The sequence below is a fragment of the Geospiza fortis genome, unplaced genomic scaffold (genome assembly GCF_000277835.1).
Source record: "Geospiza fortis unplaced genomic scaffold, GeoFor_1.0 scaffold130, whole genome shotgun sequence".
Lineage (NCBI taxonomy): Eukaryota > Metazoa > Chordata > Aves > Passeriformes > Thraupidae > Geospiza > Geospiza fortis.
In genome coordinates this window covers 5,563,555-5,573,606 of record NW_005054300.1, presented here as the reverse complement: position 1 = coordinate 5,573,606, position 10,052 = coordinate 5,563,555, and positions in this window count along the sequence as shown.

Genomic DNA, 10,052 nt, shown 5'->3' with positions numbered 1-10,052 from the left:
TTTCGAAGATCTTCCTGCAGGGTTCCTCTAGGTGCAGATCTGGTTCTGCCTGGAGCCATGCTTTCCTGTCCTTTCACTGCAAGTATGACCATCCCAGACCAGTGCATGGTGCATGTTTTCTGTAATTAGCTGTATTAGATCCTTGGGCACACAGGACAGAGTTGCTTATTTCATCAGATACCTACTAAAAGAAGCTGTGTTCTCTCCCACATTGGGATTACCTTGCCACCCATGCTGGGGGGGCTGGGTTGCAGCTGAAACTCCTCCATGCCAGGCAGTGCCTGTGCAGTGAGCCTCTGCATCCAGGAGGTCAGTCAGGATTTCACCTCCAATGTGTACAAGAAGAAACTGGTTCTTACAAAAGTAAAAATGAGGAGTTTGGGGTAAGCAGACTATCCAGTTTTCTCACTCATCGTGTCTGTGAGCAAATGTTTTACTTGCAGCTGATGCATTTGAGTGGGCTGAGTTACAGCAGTCCCAGTCTGTGCATCTTCTGGTTGTCCCATTCCCCCTGAGCTGCTGCTGAGCACATCCTTCCAGGTGGTGCTGGTGGGTGCCTCTTGCCTGCTGCAGCTGGATGAGCTCTGCCTGCTCAGAGTTTTGTATACCAGAGAAGGTCAGCTATAAACAGAAACGATTGGTTTTGTTGGGGGCCCTTTTTAGACATCAAAAATGCTCCATCATCACCAGGCTGGCTTAGCTTTCAGCAGCCAATGCAAACAGAGCCAAACCCTCAGCAGAGAATTTAGCAAGAGAAGAGCGCAGACTTTCCAGAGCTATTCTGCCAAAGTATCACATCCTCATTCCTCCTTATACTTTGTGCCACATCAGTTGATGCTGTCCTGGGCTCTGCACAGACACAGGGTGAGCACAGAGGAGCTCCCAGCCAGAGCTGAAAGCAAGTGGCATAGCCCCTCTTTAGAGAAGGTGTGGGGAAAATCAGTAACCAGAAAGATTAAGATCTGATAGAAATTCTGGCAGAGCTGTAAATCAGCTGAATCAATCTGTAAGAGGCCAAGAAAAGGTATGGCAGTGGTCCAGTGGGAGAAGCAATGCATATATGCAATAATCTGAGTTATAAATGAGGTATAAAACCACAAACCTGATTTTTTTTCTAAACCTCATGTCCAATTCCTCAGCTTTGACTGAAGATTGGACTCTATCCTGAATGCTGACTGGATTTGTTACATCAGCAGATTTCAAGGTCGTGGGGAATATTTCGAATGTTCGTCCCAGTCTTCTGCCATACTTGGATGAGAGAAACCTGCTCAGTGCCTTCTGAGTGAAAGTCACAGCTCTTACTTAAGGAGCAGGAAGAAAGGATATTCTGCAGAGACCCCATATTTCAATACACTTTGTCATTTTTGACCTAAAATGCCTAACTTCAACTCACAGCACTTGATCTTGCCCTCTTCCAGTATCATCCCACCTGACCAAGTTTCTCCAGGCAGAGCAAGCAGGTTTTCGAGGTACCTCTGAGCTCTTGTAGGGATTTTTTAAAGCTGATTCCCATCTGTCAATATCTCTTGTGAAGTGCAGCCAAGTGTTTTGGCCTGAGCATCTGGCAATACTGGCTGGTGTTGGCTTGGCTGTGTCCAGGACCTTGAGAGGAGAAAAGATGCTTCGACCACCCACTGGGGTGATGTCTCTGCTCAGAGCTGGTGCTTTCCAAGAGGGTATTGCAGGACTTGCAGAGCAATTGAAACCAACCATGGAGCTGTAATCCTCATTCAGATGGGACCACTATAACTCTAGTCTGTTTTGAAGAAGGGAGACATGGATGGTCCTCACAGGAGGTGCAGATAAGGCAGTTAAGTCTCCTGACACATCCAGCTGCAATGGCCACAGCACATCTCTGAGACAAAGGCAGCATTTATTTTATAATAAAATCTGAAATGCTGGATCTTGTGCCTTCCCAGGAGGACTCCATCTCCTGTCATCTTTATATTGACATCTGATCTATTTTTGGTCTCAGTTGTGATGGGTAAAGCCACAGTCTTTCCTCCAATTTCACCAGAACCACTGTGGATAAGTTCACATGTGAGCAGAAGGTGGTTTGACCTAATTATCCTCCATGCCCACGGCTACAATTCTCTCACACTGAGCCAGCACAGTGACAGCAGTGAGAGCACAAGTTTTCATATACCCAAGGGTTTTGGCAGAATCTGTGTTTTTGGAGCTGGTCACTGACCCCAGATGCTGTCCCATGGCACTTTTGAGGAGTGACCGAGATGTAGAGGGGCAGGAAGTGCTGTGGAAACTGCAAATTCCCAAGGCTATGGCTGTGGCTTGTGGCAGTATGTGCAGCACCTGCTGCTCTGACCCAAATCCCACCACTCTCACAAGCTGGGTAATTATAAGAAAAGCTCTCCCTTACTAATTGCTGCTGGCTGGTAAAGGGGCATCCCCAGCCCCTAAAGGACTGGTGGGATCAAGAGCAGAGAGCGGTGGTTGCTGACATGTGCTGAGCCCTTGCAGCCTCCATTGTGGAGCCTGAAGGTGTCTGCACTTCACTCCCTCTCAGAGAGATCACTGCAAGGAGCTGAGAGTTTCACCACCTCGCCCTGCAGAGCCGTGGGTTTGCCATGCACTTGACACTGGTGCAGGGGGATGACTTGTGCTTGATGACTGTCCCCACCACAGCAGCTGCCTGTCCTCCACCAGTGCTCCCCTCCAACCTCCTTGCAAGAGTGGTGGCATTCCCACTCCAGGGTGGTGTGTGGGATGTGGAGGTGGCACCCCCAGGGGCCATGTGGCCAGCTGGTGAATGTGACAGCCTCCAGGCCACCATGGTCCCAGACACTCCAGTCACCAGCTGGGGCTTCCCAAACCAAATCTGGGGCTCCCTGGGGGACCCAGTTTGCCTTCAGCTCCAGTAAGGATGAGAAACTTCCCTACAGGTAAGAGAAAATTACAGCTGAGATTTTTATCCTGATGGTGATACTCTGTGAGCTGGGATTTCAGACAAATCCTCACTGCTGTGACATGGATCACATTACAGGTGGTGTGGATGGGGCATTTCTTTTGTGTATTTGCTGCCTTTGGTGTGGAAAGCTGTACTGCTGATGTGAGCAGAGGGACAAACAGCAAAGGGGACAAAGCAGGCAGGAGTGTGGACAAGTCCTCCATGGAAAAGCAGAAGCAGCCAGACTGGCCGGTGGAAGGGTGAGGAGAGGCTTTGGGTCCCATCCTCTGCTCCTTAAAGATTTCCTGGCAATAAATACCTGTTGGAAGGAGAAGGAGGCTGGAGCTGGTTAGTGAAGCACACAGGCTTTTAGTCCTCTTGTCACTCATAGGATGACAAATGTGGAGTCTCTGCTGTTGAGACCAAGTGAACCCCTAACAGGCTGCTTCAAGGGACTGTCACTGAGAGAAATGGCAGTGTGGCACAGACAGCTATTTCATGGCTACTTTACTAGGCAGCACCCACTGCTCACTGTTCCTCTGCTGCCCGCTCCACCCCAGAGGCAGGTTCACCCTGTGGCATGGCAAGCTGGGATGTCCTGGCCATAACCCATCCTGATGAATGCTCCAGAGGGGTTGCACTGACTTCCTGGGGGAGGTGTTGGACACTGAGATCAGACTCTGCTCTGGGTCTGGGCAGCATCACAGACAATGTGCACTGGTGGGTACTTATGGATCTGGCCTTCCCCGTTGGTGCCAGTGCAGGACCGCTCTGAGTGTGCCAACTTGCAGGATTTTATGCATAGGATGGATAATGCTGCCACTGCTGTTGGCTGGAGCAGGTTTGGAGCTGTTACTTGAAGCTGGCTGTGTGGGAAACAGTCATAATACAAAAGGTCATAAGGACAAAGGTAGAGTGGGTGCCAGTGGGGCATGAAGAGCTCAGGATGGGGAGGAGGAGAGTCATCAACATAGCACAGAATCCTCATCCCCAGAAACCTTACTGTGTGCCTTCTTGCTCTGCTTTAAACCTATAGAAAACCTATGGGGGTAGGAACTCTGAAGAAGTTTGTATGTTATTTCAGGAACATTCATGGTGGGGAAGCAAATCTTTCCCTGCCAAAGCAGTGAATCCATACCTGTGCCAACAGCCTACACAGAGAAGGCTCAGCCCTAGGTAAGACCCGAGGCAGCAGGTGAACATCAGGATGCTGCAGGACCATAACACAGACTTAGCTGCAAGCTGGGTGCACCATTTACTGGTGCGAGCTGTCATGGAAGGCAACAGGTCTCTGGAGTTATTTGCCTGTATTGAGCTGCTAGGAAATGTCTGACCTTCCTTGAAACCAGAGTATGCAGAGCAGCCTGCTTACCCTCAGCAGTGATCTCTGGGCAGGAAGCTCAGATGTGAGCGATGGAGGCAGCAGCTTTGCTGAGGAAATGCATTTAATTTGGTCTACACTGCAGTTTTTGTTGGAAAAAATGTTGATGCAGTAACATTCTGCACAGTAACTAGGGGTGGATTAAAGGTCATAGAGATACTGTAGCATGCTGAATTCACAGGTGGCAAATGGGAAGAGTCTAAGACGCACTGGGAAAGTGTCCCTACAGTGAGTTCTCTGCAGCTTTATCTGTTCTACTCAAGAACTGGGTTTGCTTGTCCTTCCTAGCAGGTTTCACTCTTGCTTGGACACTTCTGCACACTGGGAATAGCTTGGCTAGTAAGGCTGCACCTGAATCTTTCCCCCATGCTTTAAATCATGGGATGACCACCTAGCATGGTGCAGGTGGAGCAGGGAAGTGTCTGCTGATGGGGATGCAGAGGTGGCTGGGCAAGCACAGCCTCCAAGAAGCAGTTTCCTGCACAGATGGGTCTCGCTGCAGAGCATGCTCTTGGGAGAGGGCAGGAGCAGGTTTCCTCAGTCTGCTGCAACTTTTGCAGTTATCTGAGGGGATGGGAAGTCTTCAGTGGAAGACAGCAGGTCTGTGACAGCAGCGTTTTAAAGGACTGTTCCCAGAGGTGTAAAATTCAGCACTGTGCACTGGGAGTACATGTGTCTCAATGGACAGTGGAGAGCCTCACACATTCCAGCTCACAACATGGAACAAGTGGCCGATCACCTGAGCTCCTCCTGCGCCCTGTGTGAAACAGAGCTGGTGCCAAATCACTCCACAGGTCACTGGAAGTTTAATGCAAGTTTCCCAGAGGTTGTGGAGCATGCAATGAAGGATGTTGCAGTGCAAAGCATTGCTGTTTATTCCACTATTATCACCCAGAGAAGAAAAATGCAGAGTTCATTGTGACATCTACAGAAATGTCATGGGGAAAAAAAGCCAGCTGCACAGCAGTGAAATCCCCCTGTCCTGCAGGACAGACAGACAGACAGCCCCCTCCTCGTCCCCCCAGCCCCTCCCGTATTTTGTGCTCTGTCCCAGCAGAGGGAGCCCGAGTTTATTAACAAATCCCGATCCCGGAGATGGCTGCTATCAAGGTGGTACCAAACCCCGGGCAGGATTCTGGCTGCTGGAGGAAGGCAGCAGAAGGAGCAGGGGTCTAGCAGTGATGTTGAAAGCAGGGTTGTGTTTTCAACCAGGGAAGCAAGCGAATGGTGAGCCAGGACGCCCTGCAAGGAGCTCTGCTCCTGGGCCACTGCAACAGCGTCAAGAGATGGATGGCCTGCAGCAGCCAGCAGACAGGCTCACTGCACAGGGAGAACATTTTCCATCAACAGATGCAGCAGATCCACACTACGATGGATGAACTCAGTTTAATTTACTTCAGAGGCTACTTCACGGCAATCAGCAACCTGTGTACCTGCACTTGTACTGGGCTAGCCAGTTTTAATCCTGTCATCTGGACAGCTCTCCCAACAGTGTTCAAATCCATCAATCACTGTGGTGCCAAATCCACAGCTGTTCAGCACCTTGTGCCTGAGTCTGATCCCATTCAGCCTGCATGGTAATGCTGTATAACTTTCCAAGCACAGGACAGTGGCCCTGAGCCACCTAGCATGAGATTTTGCACTGCTTTCCCTTCGTTTTGGAGGCTCTGTGTTAGTGCACAGAGTTTAGTTGAAGGGAGCAGGAGCAGTTTTAGTGAAGTGCCTTCTCAGAGCTCATGAGGATGCCCTAAGTTTTCTTTGCTGATGATGTGAGATGAAATGGCTCCCAGGGAGACAGAAGATTCCTGGCTCTGTGTTCTTTTTTACAGCCAGCAGTTGCACTGATACCATGGATGCACACGTGGGTACAAGATTATCTGGGAGAGAAAAGGTTGTGTGATTGGGTTGCAGGAGGGTCACAGATAATTTTAGGCCAAATCCAAAAACCATTAATATCAATGCAAAGCCCCTCATTAGCCTGAGCAAGCACAGAGATTCCTGTTTTAGAAGCTGAGTAACAAACCGTGACATTTTAGGACGCAGGGATGGGAAGGCAAATGACTCAGGCTGCACTTTACAGAAAGCAGGAGGCAGATATTTTCCGAGGCAACTTTTAAAAGGAAGGTTAAATTTCTCCAAGATAAGGAGAGCTCCAGCCCGCTGGAATGCATCGCGACCCCCCCTCCCCACATCATCCTATGATAACAGCTGCTGTGCTGGAAACCTAATGCTGATGAAAGAGTTAAAGGCTGGTTGATGGGCAATATCGGTGACACACCTCTGAATTGAGCATACTCCTGGAGTGAGACTGCGGACTGGTGTTACTCAATGAATAGAGGCCACTCCAAGGGAGTTTTTCCTTGAATAGAATGGGGTCAGGGAGCCGCTTTGGGGAACAATGGTTGCCACCGGCTAGCTGAATTTCTTACAATCACACACCATACCCCCTGATCAAATAGCTCCTTTGTCAGTCTGATATAAAAACATGTCATACAATGATGATCTGGAAGAATGACAAGAGCTGGCCTTTCAAAGAGATCAGAAGGGCTTGTTTTGCACAAAAAGAGCCCCCATCAGAGTCAAGACAGAAAAAAATGGAGAATAAAAGGGGGTGAATGGAAACAAACAGCAATAACAACAACAACAGAAAAGAGGGCAAGTTGGAAACTTTGGTCTGGCTTGTTTCACAGCATCCCATAGCCACAGCAGTGCAGCACGGTCGAGTTGAATCTCTTTCAGCATGGACGTGGATGTCAGATTGCGCTGCCATTGGGTTCCCATTGTCATTCTGCACTGGGACAGAAGAAATTGCTGGATGGGAAAAGGTCACTTGGCCCAACGAATCATCTCCCTGCCCCCCCGAAAATGTCTCAACACCATCTCTCTCCTTTCTCACTGTAGTTCACTCCTCTGCCTTTTTAATACAATGTTCATCTGCTGTCTTTATGCTGCTGTACAAAGTTCAGATTGCTCAGAAGGCTATTCTTGTCCATCTGTTCATGTGAGCTGGAAAATGTCTTTATTCTCCCCTACTACCTTGTTAACTTTAATATTTTTTTTCTTGAAGTGTGTACCCTGTTTTCAACCCTCTTCTCAGGACTTTCAGGGACATAATTGAGATTCTGGATGGAGAGAAAGAATTTTCTCCCAAAGAATGTTTTAAGATGGGCAGGGAAGTGGATCCCTGTCTGCTACTTGCAAGGGAGCTGCATTCCTACAGTATCTGTCACAGGAGTCCCAAGAGATGGCATTTACACACAATCATTACAATTATTTGCAAGCCAGAAAAGCTCAGCAGACTTGGAAGTGGGCAACTAAAACTGCCACAGTTTCAGGCAATTTCAGTACCTAAAAGTGTTTGAAAAAATTGTATTTAGATTTTAATCTGGTATTATATAAAATAAGAAGTCAGAACAGTCAAAAGAAATCGTATCATGTAAAAGACTGAGCTCTTGGGAAACGGCTCCTGAAAATACACACACAATAACAACACACCAAAGCTTTGCCCCATGTTTAAGTTCTCTTTATTTATTTTTTTTAACCACAGTGTTTTCTTTAAAGAGAAACAAAACCCAAAAAACATTTCTAATGCTTCCAGGGGTTTGTATGATTAAGCACTCAAACTGAGAGGTACCTTGCAGAAAGGATAACTTTATGCACCTCTTTTTATCTTCAAGACAAATATCTATTATCATCTAGGATTTCTTCGTTGTACAGTGTTACTTGACCCTTTCTGCAATTTTGTACAGAATCTGTTGTACCTCTATGCCCATTACTCAGCATATGTTCCTTTTTAAGAAAAATACTGGGTAACGTCTATTTACAGAATACACTGTTTATTAAATACAGAGCATATTTATAAACACACATAACACTGACATGTGTAAACCAAATAGAATTGATGCTGACCTGAATAGCGAAGAACTTCAATTCCTTTACCTAAAAGTCTGTATAACATAAAATTAGGGTCATAATTAATCACCTCCTCTCCCGAATAAAGGTCTGAAAAGCTAGCTGAAAATAATTAGGCCACATTCTGGGTGCAGGCAAAGTTAGGATACAGGTTACAAATTCTGGGTAGGTTCCATTTCAAGACTGCTACTACCAGTGTATTTGGGGTGGTAGAGGAGATAGAGGATATGCAGTACTGTTTGAGAATTAATTTGGAATTGTAGTATTAAAATTTACACCACAGCAAAACAGTGCAGAAGGTAGGTGAGACACAGCACATGTAGTGTTAGGAGTCAGAAACTAGACACTGAAAGGACTAGACACTGAAACTAGACACTTTATTTAGGCACCTAAATAAAATGTTCTTAGTGATCTTGAGCACCCAACAGTGCTCTGCAGGATTTTCAGAGCTAGTGACAGACAGACGACTTTTGAGTTTGTCAGTCTGAAAGGCAGGTTTCAGTGCTTGTATTTGTGATTGCTCCAGCTTCCAGCTGGAAACCACAAGTAGGAAAGAAAGTGACAATTCAGTTCTCAAATGGGATGTACCTGCCCTGGGACCGGCTGCTGACTTGAACTGAACACCTGGTAAGTGGTGATCGGGTTTCTGCAATGCTGGTTTTGATCTAGCTGCCATTAAAGCATACCAAGACTTCATCATTTTGTGATCAAGGAGGGCTACATGAGAAGAAGCCCTTGGCATGCCATTACCTGCTGGCTGGACTTTGCAAGCCCAGTTTGCCCGGGAGAGTGTTCTGTATGTCCTACAGGACTGGGGCTCTGGTCCACTGGGTGTGATATCCACTTGGTGATAACCTGCAACTTCACAGCACCTTCATTTTTCTTACTTTAACTGTTTTTAAATTGTGTTGTTTGGCTTTCACTGGATATTTGTTTTGAGGTTAGTCTTGGTTGCTGGGTTTTCTTGATTATGGAAGTTCTGGATAGGTGAATAATTTTTGTAATTTCTTTAGGTGACACCCTGTTTCAATATAAAGCAGCATAATTCTGTTAAACTTAGTGAAAACTCTTGTTTACAGCACCCTCACATCTGGTCCTGAGACCCTGGACAACTCTGGGAAAAAAAAATATGTTAAGGGAACACTTACTGTGGAATTAACTGTTCCAAAGATTGGAAGGCATAAGAGCCAGCTTGCACACACATCTTAATTTTGTCCTTTTGTCAACAGGTTGTACAATCAAAATTTAAGTGACACTTCTGTCTTCTTTGGGCTGCTGGCTCTGCTGTGCTGAATCTCACCTGTTCAAGTTTCCAGTGAACCTTCTTGCATTCTCCTCTGGTTCTTACCCTGCAGTTATAACCTCAGTATTGGGAGCAAGCCTGGAAAATTTCAGAATGAAAACTGAAACCTTCCAAAAGGTAGGAGCAAATAAAAAACAGAGGATATTAATATAGCAACAGCTGGACTTCAGCTTTAATAACGTATATTTTTTTAGAGCACGTAGCAATTCAGATCAGACAGAGGTATTTGTGTGCTCCTGTTAAATCAGGCCTCTTGCCAGTAACACAGTGAGAGGCCGGTACACTCTATTAAAATATTAATTACCAAGCCCCTTTCTTTTGATGGGTCTACTAAAGATACTTCAAATGGATATGTGAGAATTGATCAAAGATTCTGCAGGTTGTTGCCACTGCTCACTGGGCATTTCAAACCAAAGGAGAACCTGACTCCCATGAAAAAGATACTGTGTTTTTACAAGCAATAAAAAAACACTGGTCACTTGATTGCTATGGGGATGGATATAACTAAACCGGGCTTTCTTAAGGCAGAGAGCACGATCTAAGAGAAACAA